This window comes from Ursus maritimus, unplaced genomic scaffold, assembly GCF_017311325.1.
Source record: "Ursus maritimus isolate PB19 unplaced genomic scaffold, ASM1731132v1 scaffold_27, whole genome shotgun sequence".
Taxonomy (NCBI): Eukaryota; Metazoa; Chordata; class Mammalia; order Carnivora; family Ursidae; genus Ursus; species Ursus maritimus.
The window spans coordinates 8,927,873-8,952,197 of record NW_024425230.1 but is presented as its reverse complement, the minus strand read 5'-3'; the positions used below and the strand labels follow the sequence as shown (position 1 = coordinate 8,952,197).

Genomic DNA, 24,325 nt, shown 5'->3' with positions numbered 1-24,325 from the left:
GCCTGGGCAAGGAGAAGTCACAGACAGAGATAATTCTAAAAAGAGGTTCTACAGGCTTCTCCGGAGCCGCTTTTCCCAGTTTCCGTCATACGCCTCTGACCATCGTCTGTCAATTCCCCCTGAGGGATGCTTAATCCTGGTGTCTCTCGACAGAGGCCTGCCTGTGTTCTTACTCTGCACGCCCTCCAGGCCCCTCTGTACTCTTGCCTGCGAGACACGGCCTTCACCGCCGTCACCACGGGAGATGGATTAGCCAAAACAACCCGCGTCCCTTGTGGGATACACCGGCTGGCCCTCGTGCTCCTGGGTCTCCAGGCTGGCCGGGCACCCTCTGCTCACCCACACATCTCTGCTCCTGGGAGTCGAGGGTGCACTTAACCAGGCCTTAATCGTATGTATCCTCAAACCTATTCATGTCGGTAACACTTGCTCTGTCAATTAACTCGTGTGGTTACACGTTGTGCTAACCAAGGAAACAGGAGAACAAAAGTCGTTGTTTTCAGGAAAACTAACTTAGCTAGTAGCTAAAAACAGACCACTGCCAAATTGGGGGTGGGCAGGACGAGTGTAAAAGATGAGGGGGGTAAAAAACATAAAAATCTGCCCCAGACTGCTTCACAAGGTCTTTTATGTTCTACTCCATCTAAGAAAGGAAAAAAACAAAAAACAAAAAAAACCCTGGGATTTGAACTCATTTCGTTATAGTTGTGGCTTGTGTGAGGAAGGTGATATGTAAGTCCAATCAGCAGACACACACCCTCAAGGCAAAGCTTTCACCCCCACCGTGAAATTGGTGAAAAAATTAATATTTTCATGGCTTCAGCGAAAACAAAATGTTGAAGGCACCTAAGTATAATTTCTTTATGTTTCCCCACTCGGACCAATATTTTTGGTCAGCTGGTCAAGTGACTACTATCCTGTCAGAAGAAAGCACACCTGTGGTGCCCCCTTTGTGTTGATGGCCACGTTGTGCCGTGGTGGGACCGCTCTTCTAGACCTTGCCCTGAACCAGGCCCTCCCTCTGCGTCTCCCAAAGGCTCTTCCAACTCCCCAGATTCCCTCAGGGCAGCTTTCTTTCTTTCTTTTTTTTTTTTTTTTTAAGATTTTTTATTTATTTATTTGACAGAGCTAGAGACAGCCAGCGAGAGAGGGAACACAAGCAGGGGGAGTGGGAGAGGAAGAAGCAGGCTCACAGTGGAGGAGCCTGACGTGGGGCTCGATCCCGCAACGCCGGGATCACGCCCTGAGCCGAAGGCAGACGCCCAACCGCTGTGCCACCCAGGCGCCCCTCAGGGCAGCTTTCTATCCCAGCTTCTCCACCAGTGACTGGCACAGAGCGGGCACTCTGTAGTTCTCGAATGAATTATCTATTTAATCCAGGGCAAAGCACCACCAAATCGGAGACTCCGTGTCCGTTACAGGGGTGCCAAGTCTAGTGCTGTGGTGCTTGTTCAACAGAACGACGCAAGCCTTCTCTGCTTAGCCTCAGTCTTGCCCTCCCGCCAAGAGACCAGGTAGCCCTCCGATTCAAGTGAAATGAAGCACCAAGAATTGCCAGGTTAAGTCTGACCAACAGGAATAATGTAGATATTTTTCCAGTAGTTACTTTGCGGAATGAGCCCTACTTTTCAGTGCCATTACTCAGCTTTTTCGTTTTTTCCCTGCTTGCTGTCTATACCTACAGCTATCCATAGCCATCTGTCTGTCTACCTATCATCTCTTTGTTCCGTGTAACTTTTGAAGGAACTAGCTGGTTTTTCAAGCGCATGTACAGCACAGGGTGTTAAAAGTCATCTTACATTTGACTTAGGGTTTGATTTGAGATTTTTAAATAAAACTAGCGGTAGCGTTTTCAAATAGATCTTCTGAAAAGGTCGTTGGATTCCAGTGAACTCCGCTCAGTGTGTAGAGGTGACAGAAATAAAATGTCTCGTGAAAAATGGGGCTCCCTCCCGTCTTCGGTGACAAGGTGTCTGCACAGCACGCGGACCGGGTGAAACCGCTCCGCTGCCGCCCTCGGGGAGTCCGAGCCCGTGGAGAAGCAGCCCGTGAGCCCGTTGTTCTTCTGGCTTTGCACTTCTATAAGCCGGTTCCCGTCATCCCGGGCTGGGATCTCCGGCGCGGCCACCAGACGGGGTTCTTCAAACAACAAGGATGCTGTTTGGGAAACCACAACCGGGGGAGAGCCAAGCCCTGGCAGAATGGCCTCACCACACATGGAGGAATGTTTCCTTTGTGACCACTTCTGAGTTTTCTCTGGTGGTCAAGTTGGTCGTAAAATGAAAGAGGCTCCTTTGCTCGCTCTGCCAGACTCCGCCGGCCAGAGGGCCTGGTCTCTCAGGAGACAAAACGATGTTTTTAAAACAGCATTCAGAAGAGCTGACTGTGCCATCCACAACTGCATGCCTGTGCAGTACGTTAGGTGAGCGTTTCAGGACGCCGGCCCCGGAGAAGGACTTCCCCAAGGAATGTTCCAGTCAGCAAGACCAGCCAAGAGTGGGATTCTTGGATTCCTGGAGGCTGTGTCTAACACAGATCATGTTTGATCTGGTTTAAAAAGTTCAAATGCTAACTAAGCACCTCATAAATTCACAGTTTGATGAACCAGCATTGGGCTGGGAGTCTCGATATTTGAGGTTTACATAAACTACTGTTTAGGCTATTTTTAGATTAAACTCAGGATTACTTGACTGAGAAATGTATGTTGTTTTAGGTTTATATCCCAGGGCATCTATTACTTCTGGCCACATTACATTTAACAAAAATGGGTCACGTTAAGCACACACGCTAACTCTAACTTCAAGAAAGAGTGGGGTTAAGGACGCAGACAAGGCCTCACGTCACACGTGACCCAGATTTATCGGACACAATAACAACTTAATGGCCTTGAGTTGATTTTATCTTAAAACAAATAACACAGTGCTTCTGTATTTGCTTTAGGAAATCCAATATATACCACGCAGGGAGTTCTAAGAGAATCCCTACATTGCTCGACCCCTCCTCGCTTCACCCCCAAATCCTGGCTGGGTGTTTTAGGCTGGGTAGATCTGCCATGTTGAAAGCTTTGATTTCACCGGCTCTGAGCCTACCTGTCTGTTTCTCAGAAGCTTTGGGATTTTGATATCAGGGATGCAATCAGCTCCCACCTCCCCTCAAAGCACTCTTGCCTAGGAACCTAGGGAAACAGCTCCTGTGACGTAGCCTCTCCACTGAAGGGGTCCTCGGCCAGCCCAGGCCCTATCCCAGTAGCCCTGCGGGCAGACAGACAGTCCCTTTTCAGGAAACACTCACTGACACCACAGTCACAGGGATGGCTCGTGGCTCTTTCTAGGAAATGAGAGGCGGATTTGTATTAGTTAATATTACTTACCATGATGATAACCAACACCCCAGCTTTGCACTAGGAGGAAAATTCTCGACTGTCAGTACTTCTTTGCCAAGAACCACACCGTGTCCTCAATCTTCAGCCACTCAGAAATGTCACCTACACGTGCTGAAAGTCACTAGGGGTAACAGGCTGCACTTGCTTATACAGGTTAAACTATCCTGATCACCCACTGAAGGGGAACAAAACAAGTAGGCCAGGATCACATCGAAATCCTCTCACCCCAGAGAAGTCTTTGTCTGTTTTCGGTTTTGCACAGGGAAATGAGCCCGTCAGCCTTCAGGATTCCAGCAGCAATGGAACCACCCGAGTAGATCTGGGGGCTCTACAGGGTCAGATTTCCTACTACACAGGCAGGATCATCGCGGTAAGAATCATCCTAAAACACCATGAAATTCTGAATCACCAACGGGCAAATCCTGCTCAACAGAGCGCTGGTGTGAACCGGGCTCCACTGTAGCAGATTACATCACAGCAGGTGAGGACAGGTGAGACGCGCACAGTAGAAAGCGTCTGTCTTCCCTAGCCAGAGCGCTCCAGTAACACTCTTGTTCCCGAATTGATACATAAGGGATTTTGAGGTCGGGTAGCTGGGTCAGGTGTGCCCTCTCCTCAGTCTTGCCCGGGACTGCATACGTGTGCACGTGGGTGCGTATGCCTTTATTCATGCGGAAGACTCACATCCAATGGGCTGTTGATTTTTCATTTAACAAAAATTCAATTAGCTGTGGTAAGAGTGAGGTAAAGAGAGAAAAAGAAAAGAGAGAAAGAGCGTAGCCCGGGTGACAGTGCCCCTCGCTCTGGTCCCTGAGCGCGCACGCCCTGAGAGAGCGTGACAGAGCCATGTAGCTGCCTTCCCTCGGGAGTCTCAGGGACCCCTCCATGAGCACGGCGTCACGCTGAGGGGATCCTGCTGTTTCACGACACCCATTTTTCATACAACACGGCCACGAGGTACGGAGTCTTGACAGGTGACGTTTAAATTTTATGCGATGCTTGAAGAAATATGCTGCCGGCTCCCAGAGCGGGAGGAAGATCGGGTGTGATGGACCTGGTGTCCGGTGCCTGATGCGGCACCTGTGAAAAGTGATTTTAGAGGTGATGTTGATCTATTTTCACCTTTTATTCTTGTTTCAGGATCTCGCTATACAAGGAGTTGTGGCATCACTGGGGTATCATTTGGCCTGAATATTTTCACTTTATCTCCACTTGTATCCATAGCCTCCGGAGGAAGCAAACACTTCCTCCATTCTTGACGAGCCCCTTTGGGGGCTGTAAAACTAAGGCGATTTGCTTCAGGTCAGACACTAGGTTAGACTTCTCGCTGCCGGCCAGCCTCTTTTCTCTGAGACCATCTTTCTGGGCCAGGTAGACCAGAGCAGGCGCTGTGCCACTCAGTGATGAGGCTTCACCCCTTCCAGCACCTTCCCCACCCCCCAGATTGCCCTCCGTTTGGACATGGACACACACAGCAGCTGGCTTTAAGCCCCAGCTGGCTTCCAATTTTTTGATAGTTTTAATGAAAATATGTAAACAAAGAGATGATAAAATTCAAAGGGGTAGATGTACCCTTATGTTTATAACAGCGTTATTTACAAGAGTGAAGATATGAAAGCAGCCCAAGTGTCCGCTGACAGATGGACAGATAAAGAAGCTGTGGTGTATATATAGAATGGAATAGTATTTAGCCACAAAAAGAATGAAATCTTGCCATTTGCAGCAACACGGATGGAGCTAGAGGGTACAACGCTAAGCGAAACAAGTCAGTCAGAGAAAGACAAATACCATATGATTTCACTCATATGGGGAATTTAAGAAACAAAACAAACCAAAAAAGGGAAAAAGAGAGAGAGAAATAAACCAAGAAACAGACTCTTAACTAGAGAGAACAAGCTGATAGTCACCAGAGGGGAGGTGGGTGGGGGGATGGGTGGAACAGGTGATGGGGACAAAGGAGGGCACTGGTTGTGGTGAGTACCAGGTGATGTATGGAAGTGCTGAATCACTATATTGTATACCTGAAACTAATATTATACTGTATGCTAACTATATTAGAATCAAAATTTTAAAAAATGCTATGTAGAAAAAACAATTTCTGGGGCGCCTGGGTGGCACAGCGGTTAAGCGTCTGCCTTCAGCTCAGGGCGTGATCCCGGCGTGATGGGATCGAGCCCCACATCAGGCTCTTCTGCTATGAGCCTGCTTCTTCCTCTCCCACTCCCCCTGCTTGTGTTCCCTCTCTCGCTGGCTATCTCTATCTCTGTCGAATAAATAAACAAAATCTTTAAAAAAAAAAACAAACAAAAAAAAACAACAAAAAACAAAAAACAATTTCTGCTGAAAGTGGACAATTTGTGAGTAGACTCCATTCGACTCTAGTAGATAACGGAACTGTGGACGTGCCAAAAACTGTACATATTCAGTAAACAGTATCAAGATATGGATTTCTCTCAAGAATTGTCAAAATGAAATTCTGACTGGGTGTGTGAATGTATATGTATGTTTAAGGGTATTTGCCATCTTGTAATTCTTTTTTGTTTTGTGGTTATTTTTTAAAAAATTTATTTGAGAGAGAGTGCACATGCATTCGAGCACGGGATAGGGGACGGGCAGAGGGAGAGAGAGAAACTCAAGCAGACTCCCCACTGAGTGCGGAGCCCAGTGTGGGGCTGGATCCCATGACCCTGAGACCACAGCCTGAGCCGAAACCAACCCATGATGCCACCCAGGTGCCCCTCGTAATTCTTTTTAAAAGATTCTTGAAATAAAATGAATTCCGAAAGAATCTGCCAATAAGGTGAAGTTTTTTATGATAACGCACCCTAAGAAAAAAGGAAAAAAAGAGAGATGATAGGAAACCCCTTCTTCTACATCTGAGAGTCCTGGCTTTGGGGTCACACTGACGGGGACGAGAATTCCAGCCCTGCCTCTTGAGAGCGCAGCACGCCCCTGCACCTCGCTCTCCTCCTCTAGGACCACACAGGGATGACATACTTAACGCCATTCATCTATTTGTTCCTTCATTCAACAAATATTTGTCAAATGCCTTCCACGACCAGGCACTGGTGTAGGCGCTGGCACTGGCTGCCCCCCTGCCTTCATGGAGTCTGTATTCTCAAGGAACAGAAGTGAGGCGTCCATGGGAAGACACACACACACGCCTGAGTGAGGGAAAGCTGCAGCCCCCCAGCCGCAAGCCCAGGTGCCCTCAGAGAGCTGCCAAGCTCATGAGGGAAGTGGGGAGATGCCATGCCCAAGGGAAGGTGGGCTCGTGGCGAATGGAAAAGTTGCTACCCTGTGAAACGCCTTTACGTTCCAGTTCTCTTCGGCAGCGAGCTAACTGAACAGAACAGGCCTGTTCTGGCAGCTGTGGGGCAGGGAGACCCCTGTGAGACACTTGGAAGCCTCGGACGCCCAACTGCTCTCGGCAGGCAGTCATCCCATCCAAGACCACAGACACCCCAGGACGCCTGTGAAGGATAACCACTGAGGACCCCTGGTCTATGCCATGTGTTGCCCTTCGAAGAAGAGGGCGAAGATGGGGGGTCCACTGCACCACGTCCCATTTCTTTTTATCCCCCAGCAGCACGTCTAGGTTTGAACAAGGTCCCGCTTTTGCTTGTTTCCCTGCGCGTCCAGCAGCCGGGGGTTGGTAAAGGCTCGGGGCCTGGAAGGCTGAAGCTATTGCCATCTTCGTGAAAGGCTGTTTCCTGGCTCTGATAACTCCTCCTGGCTCACCAGCCCAGGCGCCTCTGGTCCTGCCTGCCTCTGACAAAGACGGTCCTCACACAGTGAGACGGGCCAGCCTTCCCTGCTCCACCAGCTCTCAGGGCAGGGCAGGGCACAGGGAAGGGCACAAGAAATGGCTGGAAAATAAAAGCAGCCCATGAACATCTAGGTCCATACGGCAGCCTGCTAACCCACAGAACAGAGGCTCCCTGGGGTGTCCTTCCTCTGCCTCACGAACATAAGGCCACTCCACGATGGCATGGTCCCCAACATGACCAAATGAGTGGCATCTCCGTGAGGCTCATAACCTTCTCTGCACAGTGCCCTCGCTGCTTCAAGCCTTCTATGAGTGCATCCAGAGCCGATGTGTGCAAACATGCGATTCCTTTCACGGACTTGGAATCAAATGAGGCTTGAAAATTTTACCAAAAAAAAAAAAAAAAAGAATCTACAAAGTGATTTTTTTTAAAAGATTTTGTTTATTTATTTGACAGAGAGAGAGAGACAGCAAGAGAGGGAACACAAGCAGGGGAAGTGGGAGAGGAAGAAGCAGGCTCATAGCGGAGGAGCCTGATGTGGGGCTCGATCCCAGAACGCGGGGATCACGCCCTGAGCCGAAGGCAGACGCTTAATGACTGAGCCACCCAGGCGCCCCAACAAAGTGATGCTGACGTCTGACCTGGGAAGACATTCTGTAAAAGGGGAGGGGAGCGTGTGAAGCGGACTCCAAGCAAACATTCCAGATAAGTTTAGAATGGTAGCTACATCAATGGAATAAGGATCTAACGTCTCAAGGGGACTGCTCTAGAGGTGACAGGACTGATTCAGACGGAAAGGCTGTAGAGTGTTCAGAAAAAAACCTCTAGGGGCGCCTGGGTGGCTCAGTCGGTTAAGCGTCTACCTTCAGCTCAGGTCATGATCTTGGGGTCCTGGAACTGAGCCCCGCATCGGGCTCCTTGCTCAGCAGGGACCCTACTTCTCCCTCTTCCTCTGCTGCTTCCATACTTGTGCATGTTATCTCTGTCAAATAAATAAAATCTTTGAAGGAAAAAAAAAAGAAAAAAACTCTACCTCTGATAAGGTAAGCAGAATGAGTCAATTTTCCTTCCTTCTTCTCCTTAGTCTTTTTTTCCTCCCCCAAAATTATCTCACGTATTTTAAGAACTTTACTCCCATATGAGTTTTGGCTCATCAAGTTCCACAGAAAAGTCCTTTAAGTTTGGGACTGCACTGAATAGCCTGATTAATTGGGGGAGAACTAGAATCATTGAAGTTTTGAGTCTTGCCATCCTGGGACACAGGCATCTGTTTCTCTTTCCAGGATTTCCTGAATGACCTCCAGCAAAATTTTATTTTATATAAAATGTTTTCCATTTCTTATTCGCCTCATTCCTGGGTATCCACAGCTTTGGTAGATGCGGTGAATGAGGTCTGATTTTTATTCTTCTGTAACTGGTCTGCCTGTGTACAGGGAAGCCATGGATTGATTACTGCATCTGGGTCTTGTGATTGACACCAGTGTGAACCCAGTGGCTGCAATAGTTTGTCAGGTGACTCTCTTACCTCATGCGGAGAACAATCTCTTTGACTCTTCCCTTTCAATGTTTATACCTCATTTCTTGCCTTATGGAATTTGGCAGACTTCCAAAACAACGAAAAATAGTAGTTACTGCACGGACATCTTTACGCTGGTCCCAAATTTAATGGAAATGCCCTTCATACACGCACACTGAATACATCTACTCCAGATTGCCTGTAGGTAGGTAAACTTGATCACTTCAAGGACATCTTCTAAATAATCATTTGAAGAGGACTTCCTCACTGCCATTTCAAAGCAAACACTAAGACAGTCTGAGATAGTGGACGGAGTGATTGCCCAAAAAAAAAGAGGTTATGGTTGGTATTAAAGATTTGCCCCCAATTAGTTGGGGGAACTGACGCAAGGCTCCAACCATCCCAGGCCTGTTTTCTTAGCTGGGAAGTGAGGGGCTTGAACCAGATGAATATGAAAGGTTTTCCAGTCCAGGATGTAATCATTTCATGATTCTTAATCTAGAAGACTGAACACAATTTAGGGTAGAGTTGCTATTCACTCTTTCAGTAAGAGCTGATTGAACATGACCTTGTAGCAAGCATTTTCAGGGCACCGATTTTATAGCAATGAATGGCACATACAGTCCCACCTGCAGAAAGCCCACAGTCTGGCGGGGATCACAGATAAATCAACGAGTGCTGACCCATGCTGTCCAGTGAAAATCTTTGTGTGCTTTCCAGTATGGCGGCCACTGACCACAGGTGGCTACTGAGTGTTTAAAATGTGCTAGTGTGACTGAGGAACTAAAGTTCCTATCTTATTAAATTTTTTTTAAAAGATTTTATTTATTTATTTGACAGAGATAGAGACAGCCAGCGAGAGAGGGAACACAAGCAGGGGGAGTGGGAGAGGAAGAAGCAGGCTCATAGCGGAGGAGCCTGATGTGGGGCTCGATCCCAGAACGCTGGGATCACGCCCTGAGCCGAAGGCAGACGCTTAACCGCTGTGCCACACAGGCGCCCCCTATCTTATTAAATTTTAATCAAGATAAATTTAAAGATCCATCTGTGGCTGAGGGCTACCGTGCTGGAGCATACAGGTGTAGGCAATAATGTGATTGAACAGATTTGAATACCACCATTGTGCCAGGAGCCGTGGATGTCATCACATTGGTGTAAGAGTACATCCATGCCCACAAATTACTTATAGACATACAGATTCTGGGAGAAAGAAGACAACTCGATGACACACCCGGAGAAGAATTAGTGGCCAGGTGTAGATATCAGGAACTAAAAGCCATGGACATTTAGAGAAGGGAAACTTCCACAGGTTATCTCACAGAGACTTTTTGTATGACCTTAATTTATGCCTTGTTTTTTCTGCCTGCTGATGGTTGTGCTGATGGCACCATCCATGAAAAGCCCTCCAAATCCCAGGGCTGGAGTATCATCTATTTGAAGAAACTGCATTAGAAGAACCAGAGAAGAACCTCTCTGAAGGCTTTACACAGCATCCAAGTAAATGAAAGAACATCAGCCCAAATTGATTTAGACAATGAGGTGCCTCCAAGAGCAAACATAATCTCCAACAGAAAGAGGGATGCCTCCTCTGTGCAATTAGATCTGGGGCATTCTCAGTGTCCAATCAATTTAGTCAAAGAACGACATGGGATAATGTGCCTTTGTTAACTGAAAAAGGGGAGGGTGAGATATAATAAGGCAGAACAAAGGAGACACTTGTGATGCTGGAAAGTTCTGTGAGGCCCTCTTTAGCTTTTTAGAAGAAGAAAATGTATTGAAAAAACATTATTTTTATTTCAAAAGAAGACTACAAAAGCAGTGAGCTCTTCTCCAAATAGCCACAGACACAGCGAACATCATCCTGGCCCCAGAGCCGTCATCCCTCCCGACTCTGGGCCTACAATGCAGAAGTGCTCCCGGCCAAGCTCCTGGTGTGACGTGCTGAAATCCAGAATGCTGGGAGGTCCCCGAAGACACCGTCAGCTCCAGGTGCCAGCAGCATCGACAAGGCTGAGCCCCCTGAGCTCCCTACCCTCCCAAGTTGCATGATGGTCCACTGGGATGCCTTTTCTTCTTCAAGTCTGTGGCGGGCCTTCCTTTGGCTTGGCTGTATTTGATGGAGGCACGCGTGAGGCATGGGAATGAGGCAAGGAAACTGAAGGACCCCATAAAAACCTGTATTTTGCTCCTTTTCCTGCTTCTATTCTTTCCGGGACCTGCACCCCCACCCCACTGCATATGTGCCACCTGGTGCAAATACTGTGTGTCCTCCTTGTAAGGGACAGGGAGTTCGTGACTTCTCTAGAACAGAAAACATCTAAGGAAGGACCAGGTGAGGATGACTAGACAAAGAAAGCTGCCATAGGTGCATTCCAGACCACTGGCACTAAACATCTCGACACCAAGACCCCTGGCTCTAAGGAATAACTCCTGGGCCCTTGACTCTGTTCTAACTGGTTCCTGGATGCCTAAGGAGACTTTATAACAGACCACTGTCCTCATTAAAAAACCCCAGACTCCAAACAAAGATGAGACTCGTGCTCCTTTCCGAGTCTCCCAGACACTCTGTATCTGCTCTCTCTACATTTTCAATAAACTCTGCTCTTACTTCCTGCTGTCTCGTGTTTGATTCCCATCCTGTGCGAAGCCAAGGACCCTCTTGGCTGGTCCTGCAGGACCTGCTCTGGGTCTCCAGACTGCCAGCCTCAGGAAGGGTTCTGAGAATGCAGGCTGATGCAGCATAAGTGGGTCTCAGCTCCACTCACTTTTCCTAGTCTGCCGAAGGGGCTCTGCAATGATGGGGAAACCAACCCTGAACTTCGGTGAGGGGAGCTCAACAAGAAGACCATGTGCAGATTAGCAAGCAAGAACATAACCAAAAAGTGGTAGAGTGCAAAGTGTTTCTCTCTTGAGCAGTGTGCTCCCAAGGTCCTGCCAAGGAAAGACTGCGGAACAGAACACTGTCCCCAGCACGGTGCTGACTTTGTGAAAGGAAACTGGGAGACTGGGTGCGAATGAGAAGCATATGCTTTCTGCTTCTTGGTCTAAAGAGTAATTAGTCTAGCGGGGCTGCAGACACCGGGCTGGAATAGGGCAGGAAATGGAAGGACAGCTGAAACCCTCCAAAGACACAAATCCCGGGCTAATACATCCTAACCTTCCTAACTGCAAGTCAAGAAGGAACGTGCAGTTAACAATGGATGGCAAAAAAGACGTGTAAATGGAGAGCAATATCTCACTTTTAGGGAAATATATAGCCACCCCCATCCTGTGTCTCTGTCCTCTGTGGAGTGTTATAGAGACAAGCACTTTGGTGGCCCAGCACTGAATCTCCTGGTCCCTCTGCAGTGGGTCAAATCTCCACGGCCCAGCTCTGCAGTGAGGTAGAGAAGGGAGAAGAATGTGATTCTTTCCCTTCCCACCCCCGGTATCCAGCACCCAAGGTTACCTGTCCCCTCCTGTCCCCCTTGTGTCCCTGATTCAGGGGAACCTCCCCCCCCCCCCGCAAAGCCCTTTGTCTTTTAACAGTCAGCACATCCATCCAGGGGAGTGAGGGCAATGGCGGTATGTTGGGCACTGTGGTGGCAGATGGGGCAAAGGGGGGGCGAAACCCACGACGCCAAAGTGCAGGCTCTGTTCACCACACTCCTCAGAGGTGGAGATTCGTCCACTCCTGCATCAGGTGAAGGCTGCCATTCACTCCGGTGTGAGCCGGGGAAGCCCAGAGGATTGGAAGGGCGTAAGTTGATGCCCTCATCGTGCCCTCATTCAACAACCAACACCGACTTCAAGCCTGTCACATACCAGACATGGCTCTAAGCACCCATGTGCCTATGGGACACACATCAAAGGTACAGACAAAGGTGGGTGTCTCCCTGGACATGGGTGCTGAACAGGACACCAACACTGGGAACAAGAGAGGCAATACAATGGGGCCTCCTTCCCAAGCAGAAGGGGGTGCCTGGAAAAGCAGAGGAACAGTGTTTTCATCATGCCAGTACATGTTACATGTGTTAACTAACCATTGCTGTCCCCACTTCACAGGTGAGGAACATGAGAACAACTGAGAGGGAACTGAGAAATTGAGAAGCCCACCCAAGGTCAAAGAGCTAGTAAATGGTCAAGCATAATTTCAGCCTGGGCAGTCTATACTCTGAATCTGAATGTGAAATCTGCCCCATACCCAAAGGAGAGCAAAGGATGGGACCTGCTAACCTGTGCAGGAGTGGTAGTCTTGAAGGTTGGGGGAGCTGATGGGGAGCCCTCAGAATACCATGGATGGCATAGAAAAACCCCTTTTGGCAATAGCAATGGAAAGCCAAGAGGCACCAGAGGAGCTCAAGGTTTCCTCTCCGGGCAAAGGGACTTGCCAGGAAGATAGTATGGAGGTAGGAGAGGGGCCTAGAGAGTACAGACACGGCCTTGGGGAGAACAGGGGCTGGGAAGCAGCCAAGAGCTTTCCTGGGCCCAGCTTGAAGGAATCACACTTCTGTTCTCTGGGGACTGAGACATTCAGGAGAGGGTTCAGACTTGGTCCCCTTCTTCTTGGACACCTCCCAGTTCTCTTATTCGAAGCACACATCTGAGACATTGCTAGCATCCACCCTACCCAACAGCCTTCCCAAAGCTCAGAGGGCAAGGGCAGGAGAAGCAGACAGACAGATCCAGGGCCAGAGATGCTCGGTGGGCACAGTAGGGTTTGAGAATGACTCAGAGAGCACGGGGTCAGGGTGGGAACCTTGAAGTTTTTGTGATATCTACCCATCCTCTCCTTTTTGGTACTTGAAAATTTTGCACATTAAAAACATATCACTAGGAGATTGCCACTTAGGCCATTGACTCCTTTTCTAGCTGTGACCTGGGCTCTAAAAACCACAGGATTTGAGATATTAAGAGCTCGTGAAGCTCCTCTGTCTGAGCCAGTGTGGAAACCATAGACTAAAGAGAGAAGCCCACCTTATATCTCTCTGCTGGCAGCAGAAAGTGCTTCTAGGAACCAAGGGTCTTGTTCCAGTTTGAAGTCAGATTTCTGGTCTACCTCCAGGTTGTGCCTTCATCCAACCAAGCTTGTAAATGGGGATGGGAACAGTGTCTAGGAGCTTGAGAAGACATCATACTAGGAATCCTTCAAAGGTCCGCTATGGACTTGAGGATGAAACTTGGTTTGGTGTTGGAAAACTTCAGAGTCAGCCCTCAAATGACTGTCTTTTCGATCTACCTAGAAGAAATGCTCTACATTCACTGTTTTCTATTGACCTCCCTGGCACCGCCCACTCCTGAGCCCCCCACAAAGGAACAAAAGGATGGTATTTTTTTCCTTTTTAACCACTGACATCCCTTAACTAGACATGATTATTTCCAATTCTGCCTGGACTTAGCAATTGATTTCTTGGAACGCTTGGATTTAATAAGCCTTCCAATCACAAATAGTAACAATTGCCTGATTTCTCAAGGGGTCCGGGGGCGGGGAGGGGAGCGGTTTCTCAGCTGATAGGAGAAGGCCTGGCTTGGAGTAGCTAAAATAAATGTCCGGTAGAAATTAAAAAGATACGAAGGGGTAGGAGATGAAAACTGAGTCTCCCCTCCCCCACAGTAGTTTCCTAGCCCCCTGCTGCCCACCCCCAACCCAGTGGCAATCTCTGTCACTCATTCTTCTAGGGGCTGCTGTTTTAATGGGCACTGGAAACCAGCCCCCAGCACTTCCTATCCCCTTCAAAGGCAAGCAGGGGAGGGGATTAGCTGACCTGCAGGAGGGACCTGCTTTCCCAGGGGAAAACCTGCAGCTTCTCAAAGTTCAAAGACCCCTCGGGGACATCAAAGGGCACGAGATGCTCCAGGCAACAGAAACCTCAAGGATAGGCTACTTCCTGCTCCTAATGACCATCACCCTCTTCCTTTCCTTAAAAACCGCACATCAGGAGGGGCTTTATGGCCCAATTATTTGGACTCCGACTTTTCCACCTTGCCCAGGGGGCCGGATTGGAGGTGTAGGGGAGGCACGGGTACTCCTTCACCTTACCTCCTAGCCATGGAGGGGTGTAGCCCAAAATGACCCCAGCCTCACAGCAGGCACTTGCACTACTCCAACAAGACCCCAGGGTCTTTGCCCATGCCCTTCACCTCCATGTGGACACCCCTTCCCGCTCTCTTACAGGCTGAAATCTTCTGCTTTCTGTAAGGCCCAGATTGCAGGTCACTGCCTCTCTGTAGTAGCCCTTGACCCTGCCCAGCTAAGACGGATCCCTCCAGCCCGAACTCCCATGCACTGTGGTCCTTCTCTCAAGGACTCCCTGAAGGCAGGACTTGTCATTCTTCTTTACCCCTCCCCACACAGCCTGGCCACACAGTATTAACCACACAGAAGGTGCTGGTAAGTGTTAGTTAACTGATAAAGTAGACTGAACAAAACCAATTTGAGAGTGTCTAAGAGTTTCTCCTGAAAGATTTTCCCTCATGGATCTATGGTCTCTTTGTTATATTTAAGTGGCAGGGTGAGTCTGAGAGTATCACCTCTCCACAGAATTTCTGTGAGCCCTTTCTCCTGCAAGTGTCGTAAAACATCAGAAGCTAGCAGCCACACCTTCTGTCAGGAACAATAGGGTCTCTATCACCCCTTTCTGGGTCTTCAGGCAGGTTATGTCCTGCCTGATGAAATTTAAAACTAGAGACCTAGGAGAATTTCAGAGACAAATCGTACAGTCTTAGGACCAAGAGGGACCCAGTTGCATTTCTGTAAGCACTGGTCCTCACAGCCAGCTGCACAGTGGACCCTCTGGCGACCCCTGGAAAATGCTGGGGCCTGGCTCCCACCAGCAGAGGCTCCGATTTGACTGGTAGGAGTCACAACGTGAGCAGCGGATTTTTAAACGCTCCCAGGTGACTCTCAAGTCCATTAGAACCGCTGCGACAGTGTTGGCCGGTGGTTCTCAGACATCAGTGCACACCAGAATCCCCCCGCGGACCTGCGAAAGCTCAGATGGCTGGCCCCAGCCCAGAGTTTCCGATTCAACAGGTCCGCGGGGGGGTGGGGGGGTGGCAGGGAGAGGGTAAGAATCTGCATGTCGAGTAAGTTCCCCAGGGATGCTCAAGCTGCTGGTCCAAGGAACACACCTGACAGCCACGTGCTGATGGTGTTTACTACGTGTCGTGTCCCACAGTGGCTGCCGGTGAGAATCACCTGAGAAATCTGTCCATTAGCAACACCTGGGGCCCACCTCGGACCAAGTAAATCAGGATTTCTGAGGGTGTGGCAGGCACCTGTATTTTTCAAGGGCTCCCAAGTTTTGAGTCTGGTGTACCTCCAGCGCTAAGAACACTGCCTCCCCGACACAGGCTGTCCGTTAATGTGGCCGCAGGGGCCCCTGCCACAGCTCCTTCTATTCTGAGCAGAGATGGGCCTGCGGGCAGCTTCCGTGGCCAGACCCCATGCCCGCCTTCTCAGTGAGCACCGATCGAAACCCCCGCTCTTTGTGATGTGACAGAGTCCAAATATTTGAGATCACACTCTTGTCCTCCCTTGCTTTTCTCTCCTCCTGCCCACAAATTCCAGGGAGAAGTCCCTACTGATAACAAATGGCAGGACTTCTCCCCAAGCCTTCAGCCAAACGACAGAGATTTAGGACCATCACCTCCTGGTTAGTCAACGTCAAAAATCCTGACTGTATTTCTGCCCGGATTCCCAGTTTGGGGGGCAAGACCAAGGGAGGGCATTTCTGGTGGGAGATTCGGGACACACATGAAGTCCAAGGCCCAAATGTTTCATCTGCAAATTCTCCCCTGATGGTGAAAATTCTAAGAAACAGACAACTTTTGGGAATAGTGGTCACTCTGTTGCCAAATTATTAAATGCTAGTTTGTGGGGCTCTGTAGCACTCTGGGCACACTGCACATAGAGACTCTTTGTTTCTCTAACACCAAGGGTTTGAGAAATTTCGATGCAATTGAGACCTTGGGGGCTTCGTTACTTCTATTTCTTTTTCCCTTTGTGTGTGTGTGTGTGTGTGTGTTTTTTTTTTTCTGAATCTCTTCTTAAGCAATACTTTTTATCTTAAAAAAGAAATCTTCACTTCCCCTAGTATAAATTATAGCTTCTTACAGTAATCACTACTGCTTAACTGGCATTCAATTTACAGGATAAAAATATATTCCTCTGGCCGGCTTAACGACTGTGTACACAGCTTGTCCTCAAACCCTCTCTGAATTTTGGCTCAGAGCAACTATCATGTTAAGAGGATGGAATGCGGTTTCAAGCAATGCCAGGAGGATTGCATAAGCGATAATTGATATTTTTACTAGCGGCAACTTTGTAGTTGATAATGGGTTATTAAAACAGGAAAAGAGGCCCTCCCCACAGAATCCCATCTGAGATGTAAAAGGAAAGGTGTTCCAGACAAAAAGCCCCTTGGTGTCAATAAAGGGTAGTTCTGGCAGGTTCCATAGCTTCCAGAATGTGCGGCCCAGGCAGAAAGCAGCAGAGAAGAGAAACCCCCTTGTTTCAGGGTCTCCGGGGCTGAAGCCTGGGTAGCGGCTGCCCCTTCGCCCTCCCTCCCCTTCAGCCACATGCGACCCAGCTTTTGGCGGGGCTCTGTCACACTTCTGGAGTGAAGGGTGTGGGGTACGGGGGGAGAGACAGAAATAGCAAGGGTACCAAGTGTCCTGCCATCCCTGTTCCTTTTTTTAAAATATTTTTGATATTGGCTTTTATTTAAACATTTGCTTTCAACTTACGTTTACAGAAGGGATCAGTGTCAAACCCTGGCAAGCCTGACAGAGCAGAAACTCACTGGTCTGAAATAGGCATTGTCAGGGGCCCGCCGGCTGTCCTGTCTTTGGCCGCCCCCACCACCCAAGTCCTACCCTCCAGGTAAGATGCTGGAAGGTGTCACCTCATTGAAGGAAGGAGAGGGCTCATCCATCACAAACGCCATGGGTTCCCCCCACCACCGCCCGCCATTTTGAGGTCTTCAAGGCAATCCTAATTCTTTAGGAAAAGGAACCCACACGCTGATCCTTCCTGCATAAAAGGAGGCTGAGGCACAGAGCAGCAGCTGAGTGCCGGGGATGGTGAGGGAAGGTGTGCCAGGGCAGGGTGCAAACGCCAGACCTCAGGGGTCACCTTCTGTCACTCAGTTCTCACTCTCATGAAATCACCATCTCACACTCAGCCCGCGTCATATCAATCAGCGCAGATTCCGGCTCTGGGGGCCACACCGCCGTCTACGCCGATGCCCCCCTTACCCCCCAGGAGTGCAATGCAGAGGCCCTGCTCGCTGCTTTGCAAGATTTCCTACGTTTTCTCTCCCTTCCTCACTCTCCTCCAGCTTCAACACAGACTCGGGCTTGTCAGTGTCACAGGCATATAAATACTTTTTTTCTGTGGCCAAGGCTTTTCTTTTTAGGGCACTGGAAGGAAGACAGCTGGAGGCAGGGGGAGTGGGGGGCAGAGAGACAGAGAGAGAGAGAGAGCGCCGAAGGTGGTGGGAATGGTGACAGACTGACCTGCTCACGTCAGCACTCCCTGGAACAAGGCCTCACCATCCTCCAAACAAGATAACAGCCCCTGCCGCCCGCCAGGGCCATGAGACCAAACAAAGTCACACTGACCCACACAGGTATGGACTCTCTCTGCTGCCACATCTTAATTTCTTTCTGAGTTAACCTCAGGGTCCAGAGGAATTGCCTACAAGCTGTATCCGCGCCTGGTCAACCCAGGGCCCACCCTCTTGCTCCCCATCATCCCTGCTCCATTTGCCCTGGTTCCAGAAGGCGCCATAACCCAGCAGCACAGATGGGTGTCCACACCATAAAGGACCATCTCTGGGTCGGAGGAAGAGACGTGCGAAACCTCAAAGACCAGGATGAGGGAAGGCTTTCCAAAGCCAACTCACCCTGACCCCCTTCTGAACATGTACAGAGATCCTCAGAAGCAGGGAACACAGGTGGTAACGATCTCCAGGTGCCTTTTCTGTCGTTACAGAGGGAAGTCAAAGGGACAGCACCACACTAGAACCCAGGACAACTGAGGCTCTTTTTCCAAATGAGTGTCGCTGCCTAAGAATGAGGGAGCCCCAGGTTTTGGATGCTTCCAGGGTCATCAGACAGTCACCTGGCCACATGCGAAAGGCAATCTACTGATGGGCGTGAATGAAGGAGAGTGGTGATTACTGATGGTGAACCGAGCTGATGAATGAACGTGGCCAGCTTCCAACAGTGTGTGGCACAGCACGAGCCTGCAGCCACCGTGCCGATGGCCGGGAGGAAGACAAGGATAATGAAACTGCTCACATGAATGACGACAGCCACCCCCCCAACTTGGCTATTTGTTGGAAACACCTAAGGAAGTTCAGAAAAATCCCACCTGTAGAAATGCTGATTTAACGGGCGTGAGGTACGGCCTGGACAACTGCATTTTAATCTTTTAGAGAGGGGCAGGGGCAGGGGCAGAGGAAGAGAGAATCTTAAGCAGGCTCCATGCCCAGCGTGGAGCCTGATGCAGGGGCTCGATCTCACAACCCTGAGATCATGACCTGGGCCGAAATCAAGAGTCAGACGCTTCACCGACTGAACCACCCAGGCACCCCAGGACATCTGCATTTTTAAAAGGTCCTCAAGGCATGATCTTACTCTGAACTTATAAATTTTGAAATAATTAAATGTGCACAGGCGGCTGAAAAGAAAAATGCAGGGAGGTTCTGTGCACCCGTCACCCAGCCTCCTGCTATGGTACCATCTTGCACCGTAACTACAATGCGGTGTCAAAACCAGAAAATGAACATTGGTGTAATCCACAGTGCTTCTTCAGATCTCATCAGTTATATATGCACTCTCTCAGTGTGTACTTCCGAGCAATTTTATCACACATTCAGCTTCCTATAACCACAACCTCAATCAAGAAATCAGAGCATTACCACAACGGGGCATCTGGGTGGCTCAGTTGGTGGAGTCTGACTTCAGCTCAGGTCATGATCTTGGGGTCCTGGGATCGAGTCCTACATTGGGCTCTGCGCTCAGCGGGGAGTCTGCTTGCCCCTTGCCCTCTGCCCCTCCCCCACTCATGCTCGCTCTCTCAAATAAATAAAATCTTATAAAAAAAAATATGCCAGAGAGAGAGAGCACACAAGCAGGGGGAGTAGCAGGCAGAGGGAGAAGCAGGCTCCCCACTTAGCATGGAGCCTGATGTGGGACTCGATCCCAGGAACCTGGGATCGTGACCTGAGCCAAAGGCAGAGGCTTAACCGACTGAGTCATCCAGGTGCCCATCAAATAAATATAATCTTTAAAAAAGAATCAGAGCATTACTGTAAGACTACCGTTTCATGGCCATACTCACCTTTTCCCCCATCCCTTAAACTCTACCAGTCACTAGCCTGATCCCCATCTCTGTGGTATTTCACAAATGTTAGGTAAATAGAATCATGCAATGTTCACCCTGTTAAGACTGCCTTTTTTCACTCAGTATAATTTCTATGATGTTCATCCACATGGTGGTGTGTATCCATAACCCATTCATTTCTCACTGCTGAGTAGTAGTCCCTCACGTGGCTGTACCCCCTGGTGTAACCATTCGCCCACTGAAAGACATCCGGGTAGTTTCAAGTCTGGGGCTACTATGATGAAAAGCTGCTATAAACACTCATGTGTAAGTTTCTGCGTAAAAGTAAATTTTTATTTCTCTGGCAGGAATGCCCCAGAGCGCAATCACTGGGTCTGATAGTAAATTTCAGTTTAAAAAGGAACTGCCAACCTATCTTCCTGAGTGGCCTTTCACAGACAGTCACCCTGCCTGGGTTTACTGGGCAGGTCCTGGCCCACTTCCGTGAGCTTCGATGCCAATGACACTTTAGCGTTCAGGCCCCTGGCCTCCTGGTCTGCCTTGTTTCCCTCGTGCTGCTGGGACTCCGGTTCAGCTCCTGTTCCGTCCACGTCAGATGGTGACTTCCACATCAGAAGCCTCTCACCTGATGTTGCCTGCTATCGCCAGGCCACCTTCTGGGGGAGAGGGGTGCGGGAAGGAGAAGCTGCCTGGCCTGGGTCTCCTTATGCCACTAGGAGGGGGGCAGAGAGGGAGACACAGGGCTTTGCTGCTGCTACTGCCGCCAGCACATTTGGCTGCCCACCTGTGTCCCGCTTGGGTTGACCGAGGGGTCACCGCTGCAGCTGCATGAGCCAGCCCCCTGCACCCTGTTTATGGAGCGGCTGAGAGGGCTCCCCGTTAGGGCTTTGCCTCTCCCAGCCCACTGGCCAGAGAGAGAAGGTGGCTCTTGGGTTCTGTGTCTACGTCTGTTGATGGTTCCAGGTATTCAGTCCAGGGTACATGCGATGTAAAAGAAAGACCTAGAAACTCACTCTGTGTACGTTCCTCAAGTGCTAACCTTTGGCTCTCATAGTCTTTTTGTTGTTTGTCTGCTGAATAATTTCCAAGGTATTTGGTTTTATTTCCAGAACAGGAGCATGGAAAAGGGAGTCTGGACCCATCTCATTCCAGTACCAGAGGTCACCACTGCCTGTTTTAATCCTCCTGACCATGATGTGACGGAGGAAAAATCAGTATGCCCATTATACAGATGGGGAGACTGGGCACGTGGAGGTTGGTGACTTGCCTCACCTGTGACAAAGCTGCCTTCAGGGTTTATGCCTTGAAAGCCTGAATTAAAGCGGCAGGCTTGGACTGCAACATCTGGGCAGAAGTTCTGAGGCCCACGCTCTAGGGGACAGCAGAGGCCCTGCCTCTCCCCCATAGCCCTACCAGTCACTGGCTACACAGATCGCGGAGTGCACATTCTCTGGCAGAGCTCCTACCTCTGGCCTGTCACCACCTCCTCTCTGTCCATCATGCTGCTGCTACCCCTAGATTCAACCTCGTAAGCCCCTTCCTGCTGAGGCCCTGCCCAGGGCCCCACGGCTTGCATACAGCAGGTGTGCGGGGGCCCCTGTCTCACCATGCCCCTGGCTCACCTCTCGCCTCCTCCCTGCTCCACTGCTGTCCTTACTGTTCCCTCCTCCCTGTCTCATGCGGATGCCTGCCCCTCCAAACACAGACACCCTCCTCGAGGTTCATTCCCGCCCTTCTGGGCTGAGCCTGCCTGCTTTCTCTCTGGAGACTTTCAATATTGCCGTGGACCTCTCTGCCCCTAATATTCCATAGACCCCAACAAACAGCCTATCACAAACTATCCTGCTTCCAAATGCACCCAAACGTTATGATCATTTCCTGAGAGAAACCAGTGCATGGGATGGCATTCTAGAGGGGCTAAAGCTCTGTGCTAGAGGCCCTGGACCCCGGCCTTGGCAGTGTGGCCTCCAAGGTCTGGCCTCCCTGTTTAAATTCAGATTCCACCACCTATAAGCTCCAGGACGTCGTGAGCTGCTTAACCTCTCTCTGCCTCCATTTCCTTACCTGTAGAATGGGAAGAATGACAGTACTTATCCCAGGGGATGGTTGGAAGGACTGAGTGAATTGAATAGATATAAAACACTGAAAATAAGCTTGTTTAATAAACAACCCATGAGATTTGCCACTGTTTACCAGGGGTATATATGTGCTGTCAGCTTGGCCCTGGAGTCTGTGCATCCTCCCCCTGCCCCCCCCCCCCAGATCCTGGTTCCTTTTGTCCCCTATGTCATCCAAGGGTCACAGGATCAACCACAGGAGAGTCTGATGTGAGATCACAGATCAGTTCAACCCTCCTCATAGTCCATGAATCGCTACTTCAACCCCCAGGCTGGAGGGCCAGCTCGGGGCAAATACCAGCGTGAGGAAATCAGGGCTGCCTCTCAAATTTCTGGAGAGCCCTAATTTTCAGAACATTCTTCCTTCCATTGAGTTGAGACCTCTTTCCCTGTGTCTTGAGCACCCTGGTTCGGCTCTGCCACTGGGGGCCATGCGGAGATCTCTTGTGCCCTGGCAGCCTCTACTGTAGCCCCCTCAGTGTGTCCCCCTGCACACCCCTTCATCATCCCCTTCCCTTGCATACGGACATGGTCCTGGCTCCCGACGTCCTTCTTAAAACAGACCTCCCAATACCATACGCAAGACTCCTACTGCACTTAACCTCTGAAGGGCAGGGCGGAGCTCCCACTGCCTCCCTCGTTTCTGGAGATGAGGTTCATGTTGCTAGGGTCTAAGAATGCCCTGGGTTTGTAAGCACGCAGCTAACCATAACCCCTTACATCCAGGAGATCGGTTTCATCTCGTGTGCCAACCTTAACCTACTGGCAGTGGCTGCCTACAGAATTAGGAAGTATTATGAGCTGGGACTCCATGGAAAAGGGTCCTGGGATCAGTTAGTAATGTCTGTCAGTGAAGCACAACAAGAAAGTAGAGACAGACATGTTTGTTGGCAGTGACTAGAACCTTTTCAAACATGCTGCCAGGAAGCCGTGTTTCCACCATCCTGTGCATTACATCTGGTTCATCTGGGACTTAACTCAAATTAAATACCATCGGGAAAGCTGTAAGGCATAGGAGTAGTGCCCAGACTTCAACACTGACAAAGGGCTTGCAGTCGGACTCTGCCACTCACCGGCGGAAGGACCCCTCACTTTCCTCTCTGTGAAACGCGGCATTGGCCCCTCTTCCAAGGTGGTCAAGTACTTCATGTCCTCTGAGTTTTTCCATACTCTTCTCCCTCCCGTCTCTGTGCCACCTCAATGACTGATGAGCATGCAACCCTCTCTGCACACAGGTCATGACTGAAATGTTACATCGGGGAGCCCCATGGCAGAAGGAAGCTTCTCTCCCAGACAGACACCGCTCTACTGATCATGCCTCAAGTAAGGCCGTCCAACAGTTAGAAGTTCACTTAATTGCAGCAGTATCCAGTCTACAATTTCCCATGCTTCTCATTAGGAATGTTAAGAGTTTGGCAGAAACCTTGGTGAAATTTACATTCCCTGCCTCTGCACAATCTGCTTTGGCTATGACTTATTATCCGTAGATTCCTGGCGGACATTTAGGATGGCCTTTTTCAACTGTGAATGCTCACAAATTAAGTTTGACGAGCCCTTCGGGAATCTTTCCTGCAAACAATATTAACATCGTAAGTCTAAATTGTATACCATTTGTCTCCTTTCCCTTTTGCAAGAAGATGACATTTGCCTATTTCAGCCTTTGGCATACCTTGCTTCTCCTTCATTGCTTCTGCACAATGATCAAAGCAGGCTGGCGCTCTCATTTGCAAACAAGTTTGGGCCAAGGGAGCCCAAACCATGTGAGGCAGCTGGTTGATCTCTTATCACCTCCTCCATTATATGCGTCTTCAGCTCCTTACAGAACACGTGTATGACAACCAGGTGGGACGCACTAGGTAGTTTTCTCACGAAGAGGATGTCTAGCAATAAAGGCAATTATGTTATAAAAGGCAGCGTGCTGCAGGGTCTGGCTCTTCAAAGCACAATGTGCCTTTTGTCTTCAAAAGGGGTGTCTTTACAACCCTTTGCAAAACCATTAGTTTAGAATTATGATTGCTTTTGTGTGCATGGTGGGGGGAGCTCTTAATTTTCTTCCCACTTTGGTAACCAACTGTCCTAGTGCGTCATTTTCATGAGGAAATTGATTTTATAATCCCTTGTAGGAGTTGCTGTACGCACAGCAAGGACCAGAAAACAGTAAGTACTGAACACCATTGCCAGGCGGTCACGAGGCTCAAGCCCCAGAGC

General features: G+C 49.5%; 1 protein-coding gene across 1 annotated transcript in view; it reads right to left on the bottom strand.

Moving 5' to 3' along the window:
- ADAMTS17 (ADAM metallopeptidase with thrombospondin type 1 motif 17) overlaps positions 1-24,325 on the bottom strand; it is a 341,420-nt gene that overhangs the window by 176,896 nt on the left and 140,199 nt on the right. The window lies entirely within an intron of this gene.